General features: G+C 44.8%; 1 non-coding gene across 1 annotated transcript; it reads right to left on the bottom strand.

Moving 5' to 3' along the window:
- Window positions 1–4,492: 4,492 nt before the first annotated feature.
- On the bottom strand, window positions 4,493–4,565 carry TRNAT-UGU. The gene has a single exon. It is a non-coding gene; the product is annotated as a tRNA-Thr (tRNA).
- Between the last annotated feature and the right edge of the window lie 3,977 nt (window positions 4,566–8,542).

Genomic DNA, 8,542 nt, shown 5'->3' on the forward strand with positions numbered 1-8,542 from the left:
AGAGAAAGTAAAAAAAAAAACCAAACTGTTTAAAATTGTGTTAAAAACAAACAAACAAACCTAGGAATAAACTCAACCAAGGAGGTGAAAGACCTATATGTTGAAAACTTTAAAACATTGATAAAGAAAATTGAAGATGATTCAAGAAATGGAAAGATATCCCATGCTCTTGAATTGGAAGAATTAATATTGTTAAAATGGCCATACTACCCAAAGCAATTTACAGATTTAATGTGATCGCTATCGAAATAACCATGACACTTTTCTCAGAACTAGAATAAATAATCCTAAAATTTATATGGAACCACAAAAGGCCCAGAATTACCAAAGCAATCCTGAGGAAAAAGAACAAAGCTGGAGGTATAACCCTCCCAAACATCAGACAATACTACAAAGCTGCAGTAATCAAAACAGTGTGGTATTAGCACAAATCAGACATATAGATTGATGGAATGGAATAGAAAGCCCAGAAATAAATTTACTTACCTATGGTCAATTAAGCTATGACAAAGGAGGCAAGAATACACAATGGAGAAAAGACAGTCTCTTCAGCAAGTGTTGGGAAAACTGGACAGCTCTATGTAACTCAATGAAATTAGAACACACCCTCACATCATACACAAAAATAAACTTGAAATAGTTCAAAGACCTAAATATAAGACATGACATCATAAAACTGCAAGAAGAGAACATAGGCAAAACATTCTCTGACATAAGTCATGACAATATTTTCTTAGCTCAGTTTCCCGAGGCAAAAGCATTAAAAGCAAAAATTAAAAAATGGGGCCTAATCTAACTTAAAAGCTTTTGCACAGCAAAGGAAACCATCAACAAAACTAAAAGACAACCTATGAAATGGGAGAAAATATTTGCAAATTATGTGACTGACAAGGGGTTAATATCCAGAATATACAAACAGTTCACACAACTCAATATCAAAAAAACAAACAATCCAATCAAAAAATGGGAAGAAGACCTAAACAGACATTTCTCCAAAGAAGACATACAGATGGCCAACAGGCATATGAAAAGATGCTCAACATCGCTAATTATTAGAGAACTGCAAATCAAAACTACAATGAGGTATCACCTCACACTGGTTATTAAAAAGTCTACAATAATAAATGCTGAAGAGGATGTGGAGAAAAGGGAACCTTCTTACACTGTTGGTGGGAATGTAAATTGGTGCAACCGCTATGGATAACAGTGTGGAGGTTTCTTAGAAAACTAAAAACAAAGTTACGATATGATCCAGCAATCCCATTCCTGAGCATATACCCAGAAAAGATGAAAACTCTAATTGGAAAGACACATGCACCCCAATATTCATAGCATTACTATTTACAATAACCAAGACATGGAAACAACCCAAGTGCCCATCAACAGACAATTGGTTTAAGGAGATGTGATATATATTATATATATATATATGTGAGTGTGTGTGTGTGTGTGTGTGTGTGTGTGTATGTATACACACACATACACACAATGGACTATTAGTCATAAAAAAGAATGAAATATTGCCATTTGCAGCAATGTGAATGGACCTTGAGAATATTATACTAAGTGAAGTTAGGCAGAGAAAGACAAATATTATATGATATCACTTATACATGGAATCTAAAAAAATAATACAAGTGAATCTATATATAAAACAGAAACAGATTGCAGACACAGAAAACAAACTTATGGTCACCAAAGGGAAAAGAAGGTGGGGAGGGATAAATTAGAGTATGGGATTAACAGATACAAATTGCTATACATAAAATAGATAAGCAACAAGGATTTACGTATAACACAGACGACTATATTCCATATCTTGTAATAACCTATAATGGAAAACAATCTGAAAAAAATGTATATATATAACTGAATCACTTTGCTGTACACCTGAAACTAACACAGTATTGTAAGTCAACTATACTTCAATTAAAAAAAAAAGGCTCTGGCCTGGAAGTGGGTTTTTTTGGTCATGCTTTTATTTAATTTAATGAATTTATTTATTTGGCCATGCTGGGCAGCTTGTGGGATCTTAGTTCCCCAACCAGGGATTGAACCTGCACCCTCAACAGTGAAAGAGCAGAGTCCTAAACACTGGAAAGTGTTTTGAGCCCTGAGAGAAAGGTGCTCAGAATTCATCTGTTAAAGTAGAGGACCACATCCATCAAATTCAAGGCTTTCTGAACACAGCTTTTCAACAGGAGGATAGCGGGTCTAGAGAAGGGCACTGAACAGGTACCCTGAAATGCTGGGAACCTGGGGGAGAGGCAGGGTATTCCTCTCCGGCAAAGTGGCTTTATTTTTTGGAAGGTGGCTGGCAATGCCCGTGAACTTTCATGAAGGGGTAGGACTGTGAGAAAACAACCACTAGGTCACAGCCAACATGTATTCAACTTCCTTAGAGCCTGAGGAGTTGAAAGGTTCAGAAAAATGCACGCATGCATGTGCTTGTTCTTTATAGAAACCGGCAGGAGGGGGTGAAGGGGATGAAACATGAGGGCTGGGAATGGCTGGAGGGAGATGGGACTGGATTGCATCTTTTTCTTACTAACTCTGTTACTTGATGACCACGTAAAGCCAGGGTAAGGAGTCTTGGTATTAAGGTATTTGAGGATCTGAAATGGCTTTGCAAAAAGGCATTCAGCGCCAGTGAAATGATGCCCCTTATGTGATAATTATGTATATATTTTCCTGCATAAATGGGGCCTATTTCCTGAAGGCACTCTGACCACTTGTCTCCCAGCACTCCTAGCAGCACATATCCAGACCATAGAAGGGCAAAATAACCAACAAAAGCATGTGTGTTTTTCCAGAGCTAAAATCTTGCAAGCCAAGGTAGAAATTCTTACAGTTACATCATTCTCAAAACTAACGCACTTTAAGAAATACATTCTCTTAATGGACTTCAGGACACCATGGGGTAGGGGGAGGGTAAGCCAGGACGAAGTGAGAGAGTGGCATGGACATATATACACTACCAAATGTAAAATAGACAGCTAGTGGGAAGCAGCCACATAGCACAGGGAGATCAGCTGGTGCTTTGTGACCACCTATAGGGGTGGGATAGGGAGGGTGGGAGGGAGACGCAAGAGGGAAGAGATATGGGGATGTATGTATATGTATAGCTGATTCACTTTGTTATAAAGCAGAAACTAACACACCATTGTAAAGCAATTATACTCCAATAAAGGTGTTAGAAAACAAAAACAAAAACATTCTCTTGTTCTTTGTGGAGTTTTAGATTACGTTGGGGAGATATGTGATTTCATTTCAACCAATGCCATGCTTACTGCTTGCCAGGCACAGTACTGGCTCTGGGAGACCCAGAGATGAAAGGTTTACCTGGTGTGAGCACGGGTTAAGAATTAACCTTGAACTCAAGGTCACAGGACCCTGGCTCCTTGAACCCACATCATCCAACAGAAATATGAGAGCTGCAAATGGGAGCCACACACGTAATTAAAATTTTTCTAGTAGCCACATTAAAAAAATAGGTAAATTTAATGTATTTATTTTAATTAATCCAATATATTACAGTATAATCGTTTCAATATGTAATCAATTAAAAATTACTAATGGGACAGTTCACTTTTTTTTTTGGTACTAAATTTTCTAAATCCAATGTGTGTGTATTTTATCCTTTCAGCACATCTCAATCCGGAATATCCACGTTTCAGGCACTCAGTGGCCACATGTGGCTAGTGGCTACTTTACAGACAATCCTTTATCAAGAAATCCTGGGTGGAGAGAATTCATTTATTCAGAAAAGGCTCTCGTGACCCTACTGTCACGCGACATTCTGGAATTCAGGGAAAAAACGGAGAAATGAAACCGGTTGCAAAACTTGGCTTCCCAAACCGCCCGAGACTATTTTTATGAATCGCTCCCCCTTCCTCTCGAAGGGGGCAGGACCTTGGAGCCAGGCTGGGCTCCGAAGCCAGGGCTGCCACGTGTCATCACAGCGCGGGCCTCAGTCCAGGCCACGCTGGCCATTCTCTGAGCCCCGGGAATAGTGTCGGAAGGTGCACTCGCCGGCCGGGAACAGGAGAGTGGGAGCCTGGCCACAGCGCCGCCCGCCGGCCTCGTGGCGTAACTGCAAGCGCCGCACTGCCTCCGCGCGCCCCGCGCGCCCCGCCGGAGGTCGAGTTCCCAGCGCCGGCCGCCCCTTTTCCTTTTGTAACTCAGTGCTGGGGGTCTGCAGGGCGTTGAAAACTAGCCGGTGGAGCCTCGCGCCTCCTTTTTGCCGGTTCTTGGGCCGCAGGTCCGGGTAGCGCTAGGTCGCAGAGGACCGCTTTTCTTTTCTTTTTCCTGCTCTTTGTTGCATTCCAGGATTTTCTCTTCCGGGTCACTTCTAAAGCACAGTAAGGATGCTCATGATTTGCATTTGAGGAGTAACTTTTAATCCTGCCAGAAGTAACGTTTTCAGAAATCACTTTGCATTTTGGTGGGTGTTTACACAGGACGATTTTAAAAAATAGCACGAACGAACACGAGGCCCCAGCGAGGATCGAACTCGCGACCCCTGGTTTACAAGACCAGTGCTCTAACCACTGAGCTATGGAGCCTGCCTTCTACCTGCACTTCTGTAGTTCAGGGACATTGGAAGCAGCATTGCTTTCTGGCAGTCTGAAACTGACCCTGTGCATCCCCTATCAGTGACAATTATAAAGACAGCATAATAAGTAGAAAAAAGCCCAGTCTCAAAATTTTATGATTACAAAATACTAAATCATACCTACGATAAGTTATGCATACAGATAAGTGCTGGAAGGGAAAATGCAAAAATGAAATAATGTTCCGACGACGTTATGAGTGGTACCTTTACGTCTTAAAAATTCTCCAATCTAGTGTTTATATGACAAATTGTATCAAGTTTTGCACTTATAAGGAAGTTATGGGGGGTGTCTTTGGTTCTTATAAATTAAATAAGTTATTGATTATCGATGAATTAATTGATTCAACACATTTATTAATTACATACTATTAGACATTAGAGTGAATAAGTAAAGCTCTGTCCCTGCTCTTTTTTTAATGATTGGGATCATGAAACGATGCCTTATTTCCTTTTGCTTAATTAACTCTTTACTGAGGGGATGAAATTATGCCCGCAGCATGACCCGTCACCGCGCGAAGGAGGATGGTGGTCGCCCGCTCGCAGTGGTCTGCAGGCTTCTCTCCCTCACCTTCTTCAGGTGTCTGCTCACATTCCGTTTCTCAACAAGACACCCACCCCCTGCCCCTTTAAAGCTGCACTGTCCTCCTTATCCTGCCCTTTTGCCCCATGCTACTTAGCTTTCTTTCCTTCTAGATAATGTGCTTATTATTATTATTATTTGCGGTACGCGGGCCTCTCACTGTTGTGGCCTCTCCCGTTGCGGAGCACAGGCTCCGGACGCGCAGGCTCAGCGGCCATGGCCCACGGGCCCAGCTGCTCCGCGGCATGTGGGATCCTCCCGGACCGGGGCACGAACCCTTGTCCCCTGCATCGGAAGGTGGACTCTCAACCACTGCGCCACCAGGGAAGCCCTGCGCTTAATATTATGTCTATTATTCTCTCCAGGTTAGGATGTTCCTTCTTTGAGGCCAAGGGTTTTTGTTTTATTCCCCGCTGTATTCCCAGCATCTAGAATAGTGTCTAGCATACAGTAGGTGCTCAATAAATGCTGAATGAATGACATCTACGATGATGTTCATTTTGTGAGCCAGGAGAAATCAGGGAGACGTTTTGGGAGGTGTCGTGTCATCATTTTCCTTTACTTCCACTTCCACAGCCTCTCCATACAAGTTGGAAATTTTAACACCCTTTAGTTTCCTCGGCCTATCGGATTTTCTTATTGTCCTGTTTCCCCGCCCTTTGCTCTGAGATTGATTGGCCTATTGCGAGGCTTTCCTCCTCCCTCTGCTCCAGGAGCCTCCAGGGGCTTCTCATTGTTCTAAGGATAAAGGGCAAACTCCTCGGGTAGTTTCATTGTTTGCATACAAACTTCTCCTCCCTCTCAAGCAAGCCTAGGAAACCCCTCCATTTCTCATTTTACGTGGCTTCTTCTGCTTGTAACATCTTAGCCTGATTTTAATGTCTCACGTCATCTTGCCAAAAGCACCAAGAACTGGCTTATTTTCCATCTGAGGTGATTTTGAGGAGTGCATTTGTTTCTAGCCCTGGCAAAATATCAAACACGGTGGGGCTTAAACAATAGAAACGCATTGTCTTACAGTTCTGGAGGCCACAAGTCCAAATTCAAGGTGTTGGCAGGGTTGTTTCCTTCCGAGGGTTTTGAGGAAGGATCCCACCCAGGCCTCTCTCCTTGGCTTGTAGATGGCTGTCCTCTCCCAGTGTCTCTTTCCTCTATATGTGTCCATTTCTGTGTTCAAATTTCCCTTTTTATAAGGACACCAGTTATGTTGGATTAGGATCCACCCTAGTGATCTCACTTTAACTTGATTACCTCTGTAAAGACTCTGTCTCCAAACAGGCCACATTGTGAGGTACTGGGGGTTAAGACTGCCACATGAGAATTTTGAGGGGACACAAGTTAACCTGTAACAAGTAGATCAGGCATTGAATCAAGGCAGCAGCAAGGCATCCCTCCATTCTCTTGATCCCATGCTGCTTCTGGCCAGTGGGAGCTTCACTAGCGATTTTCACCTGCACCAGCCTTCCCCACAGCCCTGGTGAAGAGGATCTGCAGGCAGCCACGGGTGGGATGTGACGGAAAAATGGACCCTCTCCTCTCAACTCAAACTTCTGAACTGTAGGATGAAGGACAGGATGAAAGATCAGTAGGGTGGGCATCCTATAAAGACTGTAATTTGCTCATAAGTAACACGGCATTAGAGGACCATGTCTGGGAGGGTTTTATATTTAATTTTATATCCCTTCCTCCTTCTCTTTTTTTTTTTTTTTTTTTTTTTAGTGGTACGCGAGCCTCTCACTGTTGTGGCCTCTCCCGTGGCGGAGCACAGGCTCCGGACGCGCAGGCTCAGCGGCCATGGCTCATGGACCCAGCCGCCCTGCGGCATGCGGGATCTTCCCGGACCGGGACACGAACCTGTGTCCCCTGCATTGGCAGGCGGACTCTCAACCACTGCGCCACCAGGGAAGCCCCCTTCCTCCTTCTCTTGACCCCCTCCATCGAGCCCTAGCTCAAGCCCTTTCACCACCTGTAAAATGGAGGCCATCATTCTGGCTCTATCTCAGAGCACTTTGGGGGATTCAACACAGTTGTGAACTTGACAGTGGTCAGAGATTGTGAAGTGCCAGATACAAACCTGATAGGCGTTGTTCTTCATAGGCTGAACATCTCCCCCTAGTCTATGGTTGACCCAGAGCAGAACATCTCAGGGGGAGATTCCGGCTTGAGGCACTGGGAGCAGGGAAGGCCTCCAAGGTCCAGTTTGGGTGAAGGGAGAGGAGGACATGGAAACAGAAGTCCCTCAACTATGCTGTGTTTGTTTTTTTTTTTTCTGTAAGACAGCAGTCTGCATGGCAGTTTGCTTTGCTTGCCGTCACCCACAAGCTCTCCTTTCTCTCCAGCTGTGCAGGGCTGAGTCACCTGCATCCGGGAGGTGGGGAAGTAGGACGGAGGTCAGCTCTCCACCCACCTGGGGCAGCGGCTCTGCTGCACTGTCCTTGGCATCACTGTTCCTGCATCCGCTGTCCCGGGAGCAGGCCTTATTCTATCCCATCCAAAATCAGGTGAGGATGTGAGGTGTAAGGGTCAGGGGGGACTTTCAAGTTTATGTAGCCTGCGCTTCATTTTGAAGATGAGGAAGTTTGGACCCGGGAGGGGAAGGGGCTGACGTCCACGATGAAAGGTAGGCTCTTCAGTGGGGACCCGAGGGCCAGGATGTGAAGAGAGGGAGGAAATTGGAGGGTCCTCCCTGGGATCTGGTCCCTCTGTACACCCACCCACAAGTGATCTAGGGGTGTGGGGTGGGAATAGGACCCCTTAGCTGGGAGAACCCCAGAGTCTGGGCTTGGAGAGAGAGAGGAACAACACTAAAGAAGGGGAGGGGCAGGAAGCCGAGGACCCTATTGCTTTATAAACCCAACACAGATTCACAAGTGGAAGTGACAGCAGTTAGGGAGTGTGGCCCCATGTCTCAGGAAGCATAGAGCATACAGGGTTGTCTAGTTACAGGAGATTCAAAATGAGCAGAATAGGAATCCCTGCCATCCAGGTTTCCATTTAGTGCTAGAGAGGAGGGATAAATACCCGAGTGCATTGCAATGTTCTTGGTGTCCAGTGAAGCTGGCTGCCTGGCCCAGGTGTCTGAACTCTGACCCGCACCTCCCCCCCACCCCCAGGTTGATAGGAACTCAGGACACAGGAGGGGCTCAGGGGCTCAGAATCTGGGATGCTGGGGTCAGGGACCCTGAGTCCTAGATGACCCTCTCCTCTATTTGCCCAGACCCTTGGTGGGAGGGGCTGTAGCATCCTTTAGAATGACTCAGGGCACACAGCTCTTCTCAACAACCCGGACCCATACCGCTTCCAGCTGTCAAGAGTTCAGAAAAAAAAAACAGAAGTAAAACCAATGA

This window comes from Phocoena sinus, chromosome 1, assembly GCF_008692025.1.
Source record: "Phocoena sinus isolate mPhoSin1 chromosome 1, mPhoSin1.pri, whole genome shotgun sequence".
In the NCBI taxonomy this organism is placed as follows: Eukaryota; Metazoa; Chordata; class Mammalia; order Artiodactyla; family Phocoenidae; genus Phocoena; species Phocoena sinus.